At 49.2% G+C, this 17,212-nt stretch overlaps 1 protein-coding gene across 3 annotated transcripts in view; it reads left to right on the forward strand.

The window, feature by feature from the left end:
- The first annotated feature begins 3,125 nt into the window (after positions 1 to 3,125).
- LOC147737333 (uncharacterized) overlaps positions 3,126 to 17,212 on the forward strand; it is a 162,124-nt gene continuing 148,037 nt past the window's right edge. For all 3 annotated transcript variants that reach the window (XR_015296581.1, XM_086925675.1, XM_086925666.1), the window contains exon 1: positions 3,126 to 3,223. The gene's annotated coding sequence lies outside the window, so the exon portion shown is untranslated. The remainder of the gene's footprint in view (positions 3,224 to 17,212) is intronic.

A 17,212-nucleotide genomic window follows, 5' to 3' on the forward strand; every position in this document is an offset into this window, starting at 1 on the left:
TAACCAAGAGAAATAACCAAGGATTGGGAACACCCAGTGGTGCTCGAATAATTTTCAGAGTTGTGTTGCTGCCATCAATGCTTCATCACTGAACTCACAATGTTGCAGATATATCATTAAAGCAGATAAAACTAATATATCGCACAAGCGATGTGTGGAAATCGGGTGTCAATCAATCAAACAAACAGGATTTGCATAGCGCTACTTATCACCTGTGAGGGTCTATAGGCACTGTGGGGTGGGGGCGGTGCTGCTGATGAGGGACCGTAATTGAATAACCATGTTTTTAGGCCCTTCCTGAAATCCTGCAGGGTGGCAGTCTGTGTGTTCTTCTTTGTACTGCCGGTCACCGGTGTATTAAACTGTGTAGCCTTGGACCGTGTCATGTATGTGCATGTAACTTGCATGATCGAGGTAACTATTAGCGGCGATACTATGTGTCTCTCGGTCCTTTTTCCCCAGCACCCCTCCACCCCCCTCACCCTTCTCCCCAGGGGCGGCAATCTGAGGGATATCCCCGGGCGCCACAAGCTCTGGCTACGCTGCTGCCACGAAGCGCCTTGTAGGAAGTTGGCTCTTTATATACTACACAAAAGTAAGGTATAGTGTGCAGAGAGTCCAGTGGATCCCCAGAGGCTTTCCAGAGGCTAAAGTAGATAATACTAATGCTCTCTTTTGTGGTAGTGTGTGCGAGCATTTCGACTTATCAGCGGGCAGTGTTAAGCATTTGTTGTACACACAGTGGCGATAAATGAGACACACAGTCAATGAATAAATCTGAGACCAATTTATAATATTAGTACTTGGTTATATTTATTTTGCAGAACCACAGAACTGTGTCATAGGTAAATAAGTGTTTCAATAGAAATGCTTTTCAGTAAAAAAAATGGACACCGTGCAATTTTCAGACTTTGCAGTGTTAGCCTGTGGGAGGAAGAAAGTATTCAATATACATAGGGATAACATCGGCTTACAAGACCAGTCTTTGGAAGCTAAGGTCAGTATTGGGCAACACTCAGCTCAGCACCAACTGTGCATCACCAGCAGCAGAGGAACGGCCGGGCGCAGGGTGAAAATTCAAGGTCAGGTGCCCCATACAAATCAATGAGGTTTGAGGGCAATCGGTCAGAGGCTGCTTAAAGGTGAGTAGCAGCAGCTTGGGGGAGGGGATAGTCTCCAGGGGTTTAAGCAAGCACAGGGTGAGGCCCAAGCAACACCAACACTATACAACCAGCGGCACAGGGGCGGCCGGGTGCAGGGTGCCAATGCAGCGTCAGAGGCCCAAAGCACACCAACATCAGAAACAGGCTGCAGGCTCAGGTCAAAACCCACAGCTGCAGAGGTAAGTTGGGAAGCTCGGGGATGTAGGGACACCTTTTGTCCTCTTCACCAAGGCCCAGGACGGACGAGTGCAGGGCTGCCTTTTGATGTCAGAAACGGCTTACTGGAGTAGGTCGTGGTTGTGGGAGGCTCCATGCAGAAGCTGCTCATACCAATCATCACTTATCGCTCAAACCAATCATCACTCAGCGCTCAGACCAATCATCACTTATCGCTCAAACCAATCATCACTCAGCGCTCATGTCAATCATCACTCATCATCACTCATCACTCAGACCAATCATCACTCATCGCTCATTCCAATCCTCCCTCATCGCTTAGACCAATCATCACTCATCGCTCAGACCAATCATCACTCATCGCTCATACCAATCATCACTCATCGCTCATACCAATCATCACTCAAATTATTAAATTAAAAAATTACATTAATTTGCTGTTGCACAGTGCTGGTAAATAATGAAGCTTGTTTGCTATTTGCAGAGCTACATGTATAAGTGTAAATAGTCTCTGCTGTTCGTACAGTTGGCAGATAAATACCAGAGAAAATAAATACACACCACTTACAGACAAGCATTGAAAATGCAACAGGTCTTGCCTTAGATTTAGTTAAAGCCATCTGCTTTGCTAATGGAACAGTATAGCAAAGCAAATGGCTTTATCTTAATGAAAGGCGAGACCTATCGCATTTTCAATGCTTGTTCTTTCTATGTTTTAGGTGAGGTTATTTTACTAAGACTTGTTTTTCATTTCCGTGGGCGGTGACATGTGATGTAAGCCGCTTGTTTACCGGTGTCAGGCGCAATCGTATTGGGAGGATAGCGGAGTGCGGTGCGGGATTATTTTTCTTGAGGAAGTTAAGTTTATCCGCGTGCCTCAGAAGTGCTGTCCTACAAGAGTAAACAAAACTAAAAGGAACCACGAACATGCAGAAATGAAGCCTACACCGCAGAAAATCCAAACACTTATGACAGACTAAGTTTGCCAGTCAAAAGGTGAAAGTATGACAGAGCTCAGATTAACTATTCAGAGGGTTGTGGCTCCAGAGTGCAGATGTAACGAAGACACGACACCCACCTGGGTCTCTCCTTCGTATATATGTATGTGCCTTCTAGTGCCTGTGTGTGCCTCTATGTGCGCATGTGTGTTTTTATGTGCCTGTGGCATTTGTACCTGTGTGTGCCTATGAATGCCTGTGTGTCTCTATGTGCGCATGTGTGCATGTATGTACCTTCGAGTGCCTGTGTGTGCCTCTATGTGCGCATGTGTGTTTTTATGTGCCTGTGGGATTTGTACCTGTATGTGCCTATGAATGCCTGTGTGTCCCTGGAAACAAATGAACAGTGGCATTTGCAAGCTGCAGGAGAATTAATTCAAACTCTGGCTTCTGTATGTTAAAGATGTTCTGAGGTGGTGTGGACTGGACACAAACCAATACCTTTGCTACTGAGTGCGCATTTGTCTGCTCTGAACTGCTATGTAATTGTCCCTGGCTGGGATGTGGTTGTCCCTGTCTGGATTTTGAACCTAGCCTGGAGAATTCACAAGAATATCTCTTATAGTTAATACACATTACGCAATATGGATTTATATCAAAACATGTCAGCACTCCAACGTGCATCTTTTATACACGCCACCCTTTCAATGATCTAAATTGTATTTTACAGATTCCATTCATGAGCAGTAGATGAGTGCACAGAACACGAGCATTTGACAGATTCCCCATTCCAAGATGGCGCCCGTTTCCACGACCGTAGTCCTTCGTTTGTTGGTACGTCGGGATACCGGAAGTCACCCAAGGTCTTATGCACCGGTTGCTGTGCTGATGCCGCCCTCGCTCTGCTGCTTTGCATCCTATGCTGCGCTCTGAGACGAGAGGAAGGTAAGACTCAGATCCTCGGTTTCATGTCGTTTGATGGCTTCGGGGTCATCACGCTCCAAGGACACGGAGACATGAGGTTCAACGTTTTGATGAATGTTTCATACCAGAACGGCTCCCTGTGGGTCCACTCGGACTCTCGCGGTGAGATCCACGCTGACAACAGACCCAAGCACCGTTCCTTCACATAGAGCAGGCGCGTGCCACTTTCAGCGTTTGCATGAAAGAATGATGCCTTGATAGACTTCAACAGTTTGTGGCAGTTCTTGGTTAAACACGGCTTTGAAAGTAGGTTTCTTTGAAATATCCATCACCCTGGGACTTTACAGATATGGATTTTCAGACGTTTAAAAATACCCCTTCTTTATTTACAGAAAGTTATACTGGGACAGTATAGGTATATGTATCTCAACTTCATGCTTGATACACTTGAGGCTCTAAGGTTTGGGACTTATTTCCCCTAGACTATGTTGGAGGGAAAATTATTACAGAGCAGTGTCGCGTCGTGGGCTCTAGTCCCACATGGTAGAAATGAAAGCGACACTGACACCAGTTAGGTAGTGGGTTAGTGAGCACGTGCGCTCGGCTACTTTTATTGACTGATGTCACGTGCCTCGTGACATCAGTGGTGGGTGGGTGTTTAGTGTAGGCTTTACAATATTAACCCTTAACAGTGTCAGCTAGGACACTACATTCCTCCCAAACTTTAATAAAAATTAAGGAAAAGCAAGAGTCCGAACCTATGGGAGGAAATACACAAATGTACAATAATTACACATTTACATCGAGTCTCTTCAGCTGCTTGCTTGATGACGGTGATGGAAATTGCTGCTGAAACTTTATTTCTTCTTGGCTTGACGTCCTGGTTATCGGTGGGTGTGCTCTTCTTCGCTTTCGCCGTGGACATGTGTTGGTCAGTCCACTGAGATCTGGCTTTTGAGGATGACGTCAAACAGGATGACCAGATGTTAGACTAGGATGACGTTGTCTTCTGCTGGTCCGTCGGTTTCTTCACTGTCAGCAATTTGGCTTCACATTGCAAGGGTAGAGTTTGAAGGACATTCTTCTCACTAGGATGCCCCTCTCGCGGGTATTCTCCTGCCACGAGATATACCGGAGGCCCTTTGAGTCAGGTTTCCACTAGGCCGGGTATTATTCCACAGCGTTGCTCCAACTCCACAGTCTGCGTGTGAATGGAGGAGACGATGAGGGTACTACCTCACAAAGTCCGTAGCTCCACCTGAAGGGTAGTTGTTGACTCCTTCCTTTGCGCACAAGTTCCTCTTCTCCCCGGGACGTGCAGGTGAGACGGCGATGGATCCATCTCTCGTGTCGGGACCCTCTGCCACCGGTGTCCCTGAGGCCTTTGCCCCTTGGATCTCCACGGGCTGGTGGGGATCGGTCAGTACTCCTTATTCAGGCCATCTGAGCTCCCTCCGCTTCCAGACTTCCGTTCAATCCCAAAGGTGGGTGTTGCCAATGGTCCGGCCTGTGCTCTCCTACCGTCCACGGGTCGTCAGGATCTCGTGAATGGGTAGCTGTTCTGTTCTTGGTGTTCTCCTGGACGTGTGGGTCACTGTACACGGTGTTGTGGTGTGTGTCACCTTTTCTTCTTCTTGTAGGTGTGTGGACTTGTTACACCTCTCTTCACCTTTTCCAGATGTTCCTGATGGCGTCGTGCCACATGACTTCTTCCTTCAGTTCTTTTCTTCATGGCATCGTGCCACTCATTCTCTCTTCTCCTTTTCGCAACCCAGTGCGGTCACCTTTCTTCCTTTGTCTTGCTGACCAGGCTTCGTCAAGCAGCGTGCACTCCGCCTGTTTCCGTCTGGTCTTGTCCTGTCATTAGGACACGGTCTTCTCTCCACTCTTCGGTGACTGGACCGGTCATTACGATCTTCTCTCTTGCCTCCTATTACTTCTTTTCTTGTAAGTGTTGCGTCCTTCTCTCCGGGTCTTCTTTCGGACATTCTCCTGATCTCTCAGTTGACGGACGTCTTACGGTAGGACATCTTCATCCTGACTTGGCAGAATTTCTTCTCTCTTCTGTGGCGACCATTTTGGGTGATCGGCTTTTGTTTGGGGGCCCCTCTGGCTTGTCGGATCATCCTTTTCTCTTGGGCGATCTTCTTTGCTACCAGATGGGGTGGACAGCTTCCTCTTTGTGAGTCTTCTCGCTATCCGCAATCGTTGGGATCGCTATTTGCTTCTGCTGCAGTGCTTTTTCGTTGGCGCAGTCTCGCCTGCGCTCTTCGTGTGCTCTGCTTGTTCCGGAGGGTTACTTCACCGCTCCATGGACCTTCTCCAGTGGATGCACTTCTCGTGCTCGCTTCCGGTGAGGCTCTTTAGCTTCTTGAGGCATTGACCGTGCTTGGTTGCTTTGCCTCCTTTTGGCTGCGGGGTAACTGTGTGTTACTCTTCCGTTGCACGTCAGTGTGCATTGCAGTGGCAAGTTCTGGCTTCACTTGGTACCGTCGTGATACATCTTCAGTGTAGCTTTGTTCCTTGCACTTTTAGTTTCTTTGGCTTTGTTGCTCTTCCACTTGCGTGTCGCACTTTTATTCTTCACACTTGGGTACTTGCCTCGCATGTCTTCTGGTGCTTCGGGTGTGGCTTCCTCTCTGTTAGGCGCTGTCCTGTACTGTCCGCGTCCGGGGTACACTTGCGCTCTTCCATCGGTTGCCTTTGGATCTTGCTGCTTGCGGTAGACGTTTCGGACTTTCCCTCGACGTCCAGCATGAGGTTGTCTGCTGCGGTTGCGGCAAGCACCTGTGGCCACAGGCGTCACTTCAGCAGGGGTGATGGGTCTCCGTCCGCGTCGCTGTAGGCTTGTTCTCCCTGTAGGCTGTCCCTTGTGCTTACTTGTGCTTGATTTATTCTTGTGGCTTCTTTTGGTGCACTGCTCACCAAAGTCCACTAGAGGGTAGTGTAGCTTGGGCTTTTCTTCAGCAGTGGCTTTCTCCTCTTGGGGACTTTCTTTCCTGCTGTTCCTCTTGCAGCGTGTAGGACCTGCTGTTGCCATGGAGAGGGCAGGAGGGGAGGAGCTGGAGTCACTGCTGGGCAGAGGTAAGTCCCCTCTCTTTCCTTTCATGTAGGTGCGCAGTGATGCACTTTCTGTGCGCGTGTGGAGGGACAGCTTCTTTGCCCCTGCGGGGGTCCGGGCACATTCAAAAACGTACGTGGCATGGGACCCTCCAGCAGCCAGCACTGCCGCGCGCCACCTTCCTGTTCACTTCACTCGCGCTGGCCGCTTGCAGGCATTTCAGTACTTATGGTGTGAGGGGAGGGAGGGGCTGGGGGCCATGTCCGGTCGCTGAGGGCTCAGTTTGTTCTTTTCGCTCCCTGCCCGCGGCAGCCTCATTCCCTCCGCGCGGGCAGGGGAGCTGGGGGTCATGTTCCGACGGGCGAGGCAGTGTCTGCAGCGGGTGAGCTCCGCTTCGGTTTTGGTGTCCCGCAGCTCCTCCTTTGCAGTCTCTTCACCCCGTCGCCGCGCTTCACTCACTTTGCGCGGCGGGGGACGCTGGAAGCAGGCTGCGGGTGGGCTCCGCGAGTCGTGCTACATTACGGGCCGCAGCCTTTGGAATAGCGGGTAGACTCCGCTTTACTTTTCTCTTTTCAGTGCTTTCACCCTCGCCGCGGCCGCCTTTAATTACACGGCCGAAGCGCAGGTAAGAGTCCCGCTTCTGTTAGACATTAGGATATAGCGAATGAATCACTGTGAGTGTTTGAAACTAAGACCAGCACGGGTATTTCTTCTGCTTTGGTTACAGCTACTGTGAGCATTCTACTTTCAAACTTCTCGACTCACCATCTACGAATTTTGATGACTTGTTGGTCCATTGGCTGAGGTAGGCTGTTGTACGCACTGGATTGTTGAGTCTCACATCATAATTATTTGTGGAACCCCTCCCTAAGCACCCGTTTTTATTTTTGCAGAACCACTTGGTCCTGAGGAGAACCCCCCTAACAAGCGGGGTTCGAAACGCGTAGACCACTCTACCCCGTATTTGGTCTTTATCTGTTGTGTTAAGGACTGAGCACCTTCACTTACTTTGAGAGAAAGATTTGTCCCGGTGTAAATACACAAAAAAGACTTTAAAACTGCATCATCCAAAGGGATTCTTTCCAATTTATTTTTGACCAATACGTGGTTTTATTTGTTTCTCTTGGTTTGTTGATCATGTTAGTATGTGTATGAATGTTTGTGTATGATTGGACGGCCATGTATGACTGAATGCTTGAAATACTTATGTTTTCCTTTTTTTCATTGTAATATGTATTGTATATATGAAAACTGTTGGCTTCTCCTTGCACTAAAAATTGTGTATTATACAAAGTAAAAAATAATTGCAAGAAAATAAATCTTGATACGTTGCTAAAGAAATTAAGCAGGTGGTTTTGCTTTTTTCAAAATCCCCCCCCCCTTTTTGGTTCAAAAGTGTCTCTCAGCATTGGCTTTTGTGTTGTTCTAATAGTGAATTTTTGGCTCAGCCTTGCTGAGTTAGGGGCCAAGACCCGGTATTGTTTTTTGATTTAATTACACATGCGGCGCGGGGGTGGGGGGACAACAGACGCTGCAGGCAGGCCGCGGGTGGGCTCCGCTGGCGCTGCATTGATTAAAGTTCATTTTCGCTGCCATGTCTGTGCGGGTGGGCACCGCGTCAGTTCACCATACGGGGGTCGCTTCATGCAGGCCGCGGGTGGGCTTCGCTGGCGCTGCATTGATTAAAGTTTATTTTCGGCTGCTTCACGCCCGGCGGGGCGCCTGACCATGCGGGTGGGCTCCGCTTATGTGCAGTCATAGGGGGATCGCTCCTGGCATACGCGACCCCCGGGGCCATTCGCAGTCCCTGGGCTCACCTCCGGCCTACGGGCCTATTTTCTCCTGCGGCCGTGGCGAGTGGGCTCCGCCCGGCCAGGACTCTTCTCCGGGGCACAATCGCGGCCGGTGCAGGTGGGCTCTGTCCGGTCCGCTTTTCTATGATTCGGCCAGGGGCACGGCACACGCCTCGTGGGCCTCTCGCTCTCGGGGGGGATTGCTCATGGAAGCATTCTCCTTCTTTTCCCCCCAACGTTAATGCTGGTGCACGCATGGGCACCGGCTCCGCCTCGTCGCCATTGTCGCGTCGTGGGCTCTAGGCCCACATGGTAGAAATGAGTGCGACACTGACACCAGTTAGGTAGTGGGTTAGTGAGCCACGAGCACGTGCTCTCGGCTCCTTTTATTGACTGATGTCACGTGCCTCGTGACATCAGTGGTGGGTGGGTGTTTAGTGTAGGCTTTACAATATTAACCCTTAACAGTGTCAGCTAGGACACTACAGGCAGGAGGGGTCAGGGGGCTTGGCGCAGCAGCTCAGAAGCCTGGTAGCCACGTGGATTTAGACTTCAGTACTGAACATTGCATTTACTCAATACAAGCTTTCAAATTGCTAGAGGACAACTGCAAAGTACATTTAACAAGCATTTACAATGCAATGGTCTCGGCAATATTATAGGTAGAGCTATTGGCATTGCTTATTATTATTATTATTATTATTATTATTATTATTTATTTTTTTTTTTTATCCCTAAGTAAATGTTATTGTCATTTCTATTGTCAATAGCTTAAGTGTTTGCATATGTGTTGCATATTGCATTAGACATTTTGCATTAGCAGAGAGAGAGTGAGGTAGCGAGATAGAGAGGTATTGAAATAGAGAGTGAGTGATGTAGTGAGAGAGTGAGGTAGATAGAGAGTGAGGTAGTGATCGAGAGTGATGTTGTGAGGTAGTGAGATAGAGAAAGATTGATGTATTGAAAGAGAGAGTGAAGTAGTGAGTGTTAGTGATGTTGTGAGGTATTACGATAGAAACAGTGATGTAGTGAGATAGTGAGGTAGTGAAAGTGACTTAGTGTATTTGAGAGTGAGGTAGTGAGAGAGTGAATTAGTAATTTAGAAAGAGAGAGTGAAGTTGTGAGGTAGTGAGAGAGTGATGTAGTTATTTTTTTTAGAGTGTGTGCTGATATAGTGAGGTAGTGAGAGTGAGATCGAAATAGATAGAGTGATGTAGTGAGAGAGAGGTAGTGAGATAGAGAGAGAGTGAATTTTGAGTAGTGTGTTAGAGTGAGAGATAGTTACTGTTGTAGTGATTATGTGTTGCTGTGAGAAAGAGAGAGTTGAGTAGTGAGTTAGAGAGTTAGTGAGAGAGTGTAGTATAGTGAGAGAGTGTAGTATAGTGAGAGAGTGTAGTATAGTGAGAGTGTAGTATAGTGGCCTCTGCTGAGACCTGGTATCGTAGCGCTCTATTGATTTGCTCACAAGCTGCCTCTCGCTGCATTACCTCATAAGCTGCTGCTCGCCTGCCTGCCTGTACCCAGCTAGCGCTAAAAATCATTGTCGCTGTTTACCGTTTTGACTGCACTGTATTTGAACGTGTTTAGCGCATCAGCCTTCAGCGCTCCGCTTATTGCCTGCAAAGTTGACTTTCATATTGCCTGCCTCATAAGCTGCTGCTCGCCTGCCTGCCTGTACCCAGCTAGCGCTAAAAATCATTGTCGCTGTTTACCGTTTTGACTGCACTGTATTTGAACGTGTTTAGCGCATCAGCCTTCAGCGCTCCGCTTATTGCCTGCTAAGTTGACTTTCATATTGCCTGCTTGTGCCCAGTTGCTCTAGGACTCATTGGCGCTGTGTTATTGATTTCTGCTGTTGTTTACTTGGTTTGCGCGTTGTGCTCCGCTCTGTTCCCCCCCTCCGCCTCCATTTTGTTTATTTATTGTGCTCGCCGTCCTCGTGTGCCCGCCCCGCCTCCCAGCTGAGACGCCCTCCCACTGTCCAGAAGTAGCGCTCCTCACCCCTCGCTCACCGTGACTCGCTCCTCTCTAACGAGCCGAGTGGTCGCTCCCAGTGCCTCTGCTGAGACCTGGTATCGTAGCGCTCTATTGATTTGCTCACAAGCTGCCTCTCGCTGCATTACCTCATAAGCTGCTGCTCGCCTGCCTGCCTGTACCCAGCTAGCGCTAAAAATCATTGTCGCTGTTTACCGTTTTGACTGCACTGTATTTGAACGTGTTTAGCGCATCAGCCTTCAGCGCTCCGCTTATTGCCTGCAAAATTGACTTTCATATTGCCTGCTTGTGCCCAGTTGCTCTAGGACTCATTGGCGCTGTGTTATTGATTTCTGCTGTTGTTTACTTGGTTTGCGCGTTGTGCTCCGCTCTGTTCCCCCCCTCCGCCTCCATTTTGTTTATTTATTGTGCTCGCCGTCCTCGTGTGCCCGCACCGCCTCCCAGCTGAGACGCCCTCGCCCCTCCCCCCCCACTATCCATATATGACAGCGGTTCCCGCGCGCAGCGCCCGCGCCCAATCCGCGCCGAAGGTGCGCCAAAGGTAAGCCCGTCTACGCCCGTCCGCGCCTGGACCGCGCCCAGCGCCAGACCCCCTGCCCCTCGCACTGCCCAGCCCCCCGCATTACCTACGATGCCGCCGCCCTCCTAGCCCTTAACCCCGGTCGCTCCCCCAACTGCGTCCAAGCCGCTCCTGGACGCACCCATGGACCGTTCTCCTGCCTCTCCTGCAAATTCTGCGGCACCGACAACGTCTCCGCCCCGACCACACCACAGATTCCCGACCCCAACCACCTAGAATGCATCCTTCTCAACACCCGCTCGGTCCACAGGCACGCCATTGACCTTTGGAACCTACTAGACACCATCTCTCCAGACGTCGCCTTCCTAACAGAAACATGGATGAACGCTTCCTCCGCCCCAGACATCGCCATCGCTATCCCTGACGACTATAAGATTACACGCATAGACCGCACCGACCATACAGGAGGAGGAATCGCTATCGTCCACAAGAAATCAATCCGCATCTCAACCAGCTCTGACGCCAACCTCGCCAACTCCGAACACCTTCACTTCCAGATCCACATCGACCCCAAGACCACACTCAGAGGCACCCTCCTCTACAGACCACCAGGACCCCGCGCAAAATTCAGTGAAGACATCACGGACTTCATCACCCCACACGCGCTCCCCTCCAAAGACTACATCCTTCTGGGAGACCTCAACTTCCACCTTGAGAAGATCAACGACCGCAACACCGCCACCCTCTTGGACAACCTCGCCAACCTAGGACTTAAACAACTGGTCACTTCCCCCACCCACATCGCAGGTCACACACTCGACCCCATCTTCACCTCCAGCAACCATGTCTCTTTCAACCACACTACGGAGCTCCTCTGGACTGACCACAGCTGCGTCCACTTCACCTACAACAAGCCGAAACCCATCATCCACCTCCAACCAACTCTACAAAGAAACTGGAACAAAATCACCACGGAGCAGATCTCCACATCGCTCCTTCAAACCTCCCCAGCCCTCTCTTCTAACGCCAACGAAGCCGCCTCCAACCTCACCCTTTGGTTATCCAACACCGCCGACACCTTAGCACCACTGAAAAAACGCCAACACAAACTTGGCATCAAGAAGGCCTCATGGTTCAACGAGGACCTGAAGAAATCCAAGAAACTATGCCGCTCCCTTGAAAAGGCCTGGAAAAAAGACCCATCCACCAGCAACAAGGACGCCTTCAAAAACGCCATCCGCACTCACCACCAACTGATCCGAAAAGCCAAGAAAACAGCATTCAAGGATCGACTCCACAACAACGCCCACAACAGCAAGGAACTTTTCAACATCGTCAAGGAATTTTCCAACCCCTCGGCCAACTCCAACGACATCACCCCCTCTCAAACCCTCTGCGACTCCCTAGCCTCTTTTTTCCACAACAAGATTGCTGACATCCACAACAGCTTTGACAACCAACCCGGAAGCCAACCCACCCTACCATCAGCTGAATATCTTCCCCCCGTTAACACCCTTAACGCCTGGAACCCAATCACCACTGAGGACACCATCCGCCTGATGAATTCCATCCACTCTGGATCCCCCACAGACCCATGCCCTCACCACATCTTCAACAAAGCAGACTCCGTCATAGCTCCGCACCTCCGAGACGTCATCAACTGCTCCTTCACCTCCGCTACCTTCCCAGAAGACTGGAAACACGCTGAACTCACCGCCCTTCTGAAAAAACCAACAGCAGACCCCACCGAACTCAAAAAACTACCGCCCCATCTCGCTTCTTCCATTCCCGGCCAAAGTCATCGAGAAAGCTGTCAACAACCAGCTCGCCGCCTTCCTCGAAGCCAACAAATCCCTCGACTCCTCACAATCTGGATTCCGAGCAAAACACAGCACTGAGACTGCCCTCATCGCAGCAACAGACGACATTCGAACTCTACTGGACAATGGAGACACAGTCGCCCTCATCCTCCTCGACCTCTCTGCAGCCTTCGACACAGTCTGCCACAGCACCCTTTTACAGCGCCTCAGAAACATCGGAATCCAAGGAAAGGCACTGGAGTGGATCACCTCGTTCCTCTCCGGAAGAACCCAGAGAGTCCGTCTCCCACCATTCAAGTCCGAGGCCTCTGAAATCATCTGCGGCGTACCACAAGGATCATCACTCAGCCCCACCCTCTTCAACGTATACATGAGCCCCCTCGCGACCATCGCCCGCCAACACAACCTCAACATCATCTCTTACGTGGATGACACTCAACTGATCCTTTCTCTCACCAAGGACCCCAGCACCGCCAAAACTAACCTACACGAAGGAATGAAAGAAGTCGCCGAATGGATGAAACAAAGCCGTCTGAAACTGAACTCAGACAAAACAGAAGTCCTCATCTTAGGTAAATCCCCCTCTGCATGGGACGACTCCTGGTGGCCGGAAGCCCTCGGAAACGCACCCATCCCGACAGACCACGCACGGAACCTTGGCGTCATCCTAGATTCTTCACTCTCAATGAACAGACAAGTCAGCGCCGTATCCTCTTCCTGCTTCAACATCCTTCGCATGCTCAGAAAAACATTTCGCTGGATCCCCTCCGAAACAAGGAAAACAGTCACCCACGCTCTAGTCACGAGCCGACTGGACTACGGAAACACCCTCTACGCAGGTACCACCGCCAAACTCCAGAAGAAACTACAACGAATCCAAAACGCCTCAGCCAGGCTCATATTAGACATCCCACGCAACGAACACATCTCTGGCCACCTTAAAGACCTCCACTGGCTACCCGTCAATAAGAGGATTACTTTCCGACTGCTTACCCACGCACACAAATCACTCTACGACATCGGACCTGATTGCCTCAACTCTCGACTGTCCTTCTACACCCCCTCCCGCCATCTTCGCTCTTCCAGCCAAGCATTCGCCACTGTCCCTCGCATCAACAAAACCACCATGGGAGGCAGATCCTTCTCATACCTGGCTGCCAAAACATGGAACTCACTCCCCGCTTACCTTCGCCTCACCCAGAATCACCTAGAGTTCAGAAAACAACTTAAAACGTGGATATTTGACAAATAATCCCCCTCCCCTCCCCAAGCGCCTTGAAACCCTCTGGGTATGTAGTGCGCTATATAAATTTTATGACTTGACTTGACTTGACTTGACTAGTATAGTGAGAGAGTGTAGTATTGTGAGAGAGTGTAGTATAGTGAGTGTAGTGTAGTGAGTGTAGTATAGTGAGTGTAGTATAGTGAGTGTAGTATAGTGAGTGTAGTATAGTGAGTGTAGTATAGTGAGTGTAGTATAGTGAGTGTAGTATAGTGAGTGTAGTATAGTGAGTGTAGTATAGTGAGAGATAGAGATTTAGTGAGAGAGAGAGTGACGTAGTGAGAGGTGTGGGGGGAAGAGAGTGGTGTGGGGGAAGAGAGTGGTGTGGGGAAGAGAGTGGTGTGGGGAAGAGAGAAAGCAACACAGAAAGCAAACACAAAAAGAGAGAATCTAAGCAAAAAAATACTAAGTGGCTTACCTGCTGGTCCACAGACTCGTTCGGAATAACTCTAGGAAACAGATTATGCTGCGGAGGAGTCGAGCGCTGCCAGCTGATGAGAAGGCAGAGAGACGTGTCTCCCTGAGGACTGCGGAGCCGACTCCCTCTCTCCCCGACCCCCCTCTCTCTCCTCCGCACATCATAATGTGCACTGGATCCAAAATGGCACACAGGCAGCCCAGAGCCCGGCGTTGATCTTTTAAAGTGCACCCAGACTCAGAAGCACACGGGGGACGGTGCCGAAGGCGTGTCGGGACCAAGTGAGTCTCCGATAAGTAGCAGAGCGGTACTGGAAAGTGAACGGCACAAAAGAAATGGCGGCCGCAAACATGCAAACATTTTCGGATTCGGGGGCGTGTTTTGGCATTCTGAGTGACGTCACAGGTGGCAAGAACGCCAAAAACAAGCCCCCGAATCCGAAAGAGACAGGGCTTGATTTGAGTGACGCCTGTCTCCTCCAATGGCTGGCTTCCGTTTAGGAAGCCGGCCAATGGAGGAGAGATGGAGGAGAGAGGCGGGTTCAAGCCCCATACTCAAAAACATTAATTCTCTGACCGGAGACTGCGCAAGCGCAGCCTTTAGGTCCTCGACCTAAAAAGCTGTATGACACAGCCAGCACTGACCGTGTCCTAGCACTTTTTCTTTTTACTTTCATCCATGCTGCATTGAAGTCAGTTCTGTTGTACAATATGTTTAAAAAAACATTGAGAAATCCAATATATTTGCATAGGAGAGACCTGTTGACTTGCCAATGCTTGCTTATAGGTTCGAGGGATATATCTGGCCCTAGGGACACTCCACACACTTCCTGAAGACAGAGGATGCTCCTCCTACCCCTGGCACATCCCCGCGCTTTTATCAGCATATAGAGTTCGGTGCCTAACTCCTTCTGTGGCAACAAATATTTTCAGTTGGTGACCAGTCAACCAGATCATCAGTATTTGCTGCTCCTCCTTGCAGAGCTTGTAATGGACGAAGGAAAAATGTTCCTTTGCTAAATGAAGTCTGTTTATTTTTCAAAATTCGGATTTGCAAATACCCCACAGACACGAATCCGGAGAACATTTCTGACTTCACTGCAATTTAATCCTTTAAAGTCTGGCCCATACCTTTTTGTATTACAAATATCTCAAAAACTATCAAAGGGATTTACACCAAACCACAAAAGGATCTATTAGGGGTAAAGTTCCTTTTTTGCCAATAAATTCCAGTCAGCAGTGGAGAGCAAAAGTTCCTACAGCAGCTACAATGTAAAAACATTTCCTAACCCTCTTTTGCTTTTCGGGCCCTAGACAGATCTGCTCAAAACTTGGCATGCCCATGCTTAGCTAGATTGGGACAGCAAAAGAAAAGGAGAGCAGGCGAGAGAGAGAAAGAGAGAGCCAGAGGTCGAGTATTGGTTTTATACTTTTAAAATCAATTCTTTGAAATATTTAAGTCTGAAAATAGAAATAAAGCGAATCACAGAAGAATGGGTAGATTTTTATAACGTGTTGACTGCCTTTTTTTTTTTTGTTTTTCGACGGGTGCCTATAACCTGATTTAGATTTTGTCACACAGGGTTTTCGGTCACAACAGTGACGGATATATCCCGTCCCCCGAAATCTAAATCAGGCGCTATCTCATAGGTGCTCCTTTTATCCCGTGCTCCCTCTTCTCCTTACCTTCCCAAAACATTTTGCAGGTAACACTGTATTAAAAATAAAACTCTGTCTTTCACGATTCATAGAATACAAAATTATTTTCCAGGTGGGTATCATGTCGCCGATTTGGCAAACATGAGAAAAAAGCTCTCCCCGTCAATGTGAGCATGCTGCTGTGTTAATTAAAAATATCGCCAAGCGGCCCTGGTGACTAGAGGTGAGAGGATGGAGTAAAATAGAGTGTAAAATGTATTCCGTGTGTTGTGTTTCACGAATGTGTAGCGAGTTATGCAGGAACATATATTTCAACACGTCCCTATGCTAAAACTCAAAACAGGGTTTGGCAAAAATTCTTTGTGTGGAAAAAAGTTAACCGCTCGAGCTGCATTTCTGAGGAAAAGCTCATACAATTCTGAAGTATTGAAAATAGTGTGCAGTAGCAATGTAGTGTAAAAAGAAACACGAGTTTGGAATAATGCGGTAAAACTATGACTGTATTTTGACATGAGATTTTTAAAATAATCGGGGATTGATGAATGCTCCCTTTACACGTCGGGTGGGCGCCCGACTCCAAGTGTCCAAGATTAACAATGTGCGTTTCAAAGTATATGCGGGTGCTCACGGACATGCATGCACGCGCCTGAAGTTACAGCCAACATTAAGCAGTGCTTGCGTTAACGAATGCGCAGACTGTCTGTACTAGGGCTGCTAGAATAATCTACAAAAGAGGCGCAGCTACCATTGGTGCGGCAGGTGCAGTGGCACCAGGGCACAGAACTGTTCTATGTACAAACCCTGACGTTTGGAAGCCTCGGCTGCAACAATATGTTCTGTGCAATGCTCTGTTTTGCTCCTTGGAGGTGTATTATTAATGTTGAAAAGACACCTCAGAATCTAAAACGCAGGGTTCTGGTCACATTAACTGAGCTAACCCCCCCCCTTCCTCCCCCCCCATACATACACACACACTTCCACCAACTCTAAACAAAGAACAAATGTTGCAACAACACAAAACCAAACACACCCTGTCAACCAAACTTCCTGCCGTCTGATGGCTTTCCCAGACCTGAAAGTAAGGGCGCCCGAATAGAACATGTGCTCAAAGTGCCTTGATAATGGTGGTTGGCGCTTTACAAATGCGAATAAAGAAACACAAAGAGGCAGCACACGGAAGTATAGACCCCGTCTCCGATAAACTTTCCAATAAATACACAAAACCGGCAGTGCGCGCAGGGCCAGGTTATCGAAGCGGAGAGAGGCGAAGGAGCCCCCTGCCTCTGCCGCTCGCTGCATGACTGCCCCCAGCGAGACCCTTTCGCGGAAAGCCCACTGCTGGAGAGACGGCTTACTTCTAGCACTTAGTGAAACTTTAGTAGCATAGCGCTGCAGAGAGAACGGCTTCTAGGCGCTTGCTGTCTGGCGCAGCGTGGGCTCACCTGTCTGCAGCAGGCCCTGCC

Source organism: Lissotriton vulgaris, chromosome 1_1, assembly GCF_964263255.1.
Source record: "Lissotriton vulgaris chromosome 1_1, aLisVul1.2, whole genome shotgun sequence".
Lineage (NCBI taxonomy): Eukaryota > Metazoa > Chordata > Amphibia > Caudata > Salamandridae > Lissotriton > Lissotriton vulgaris.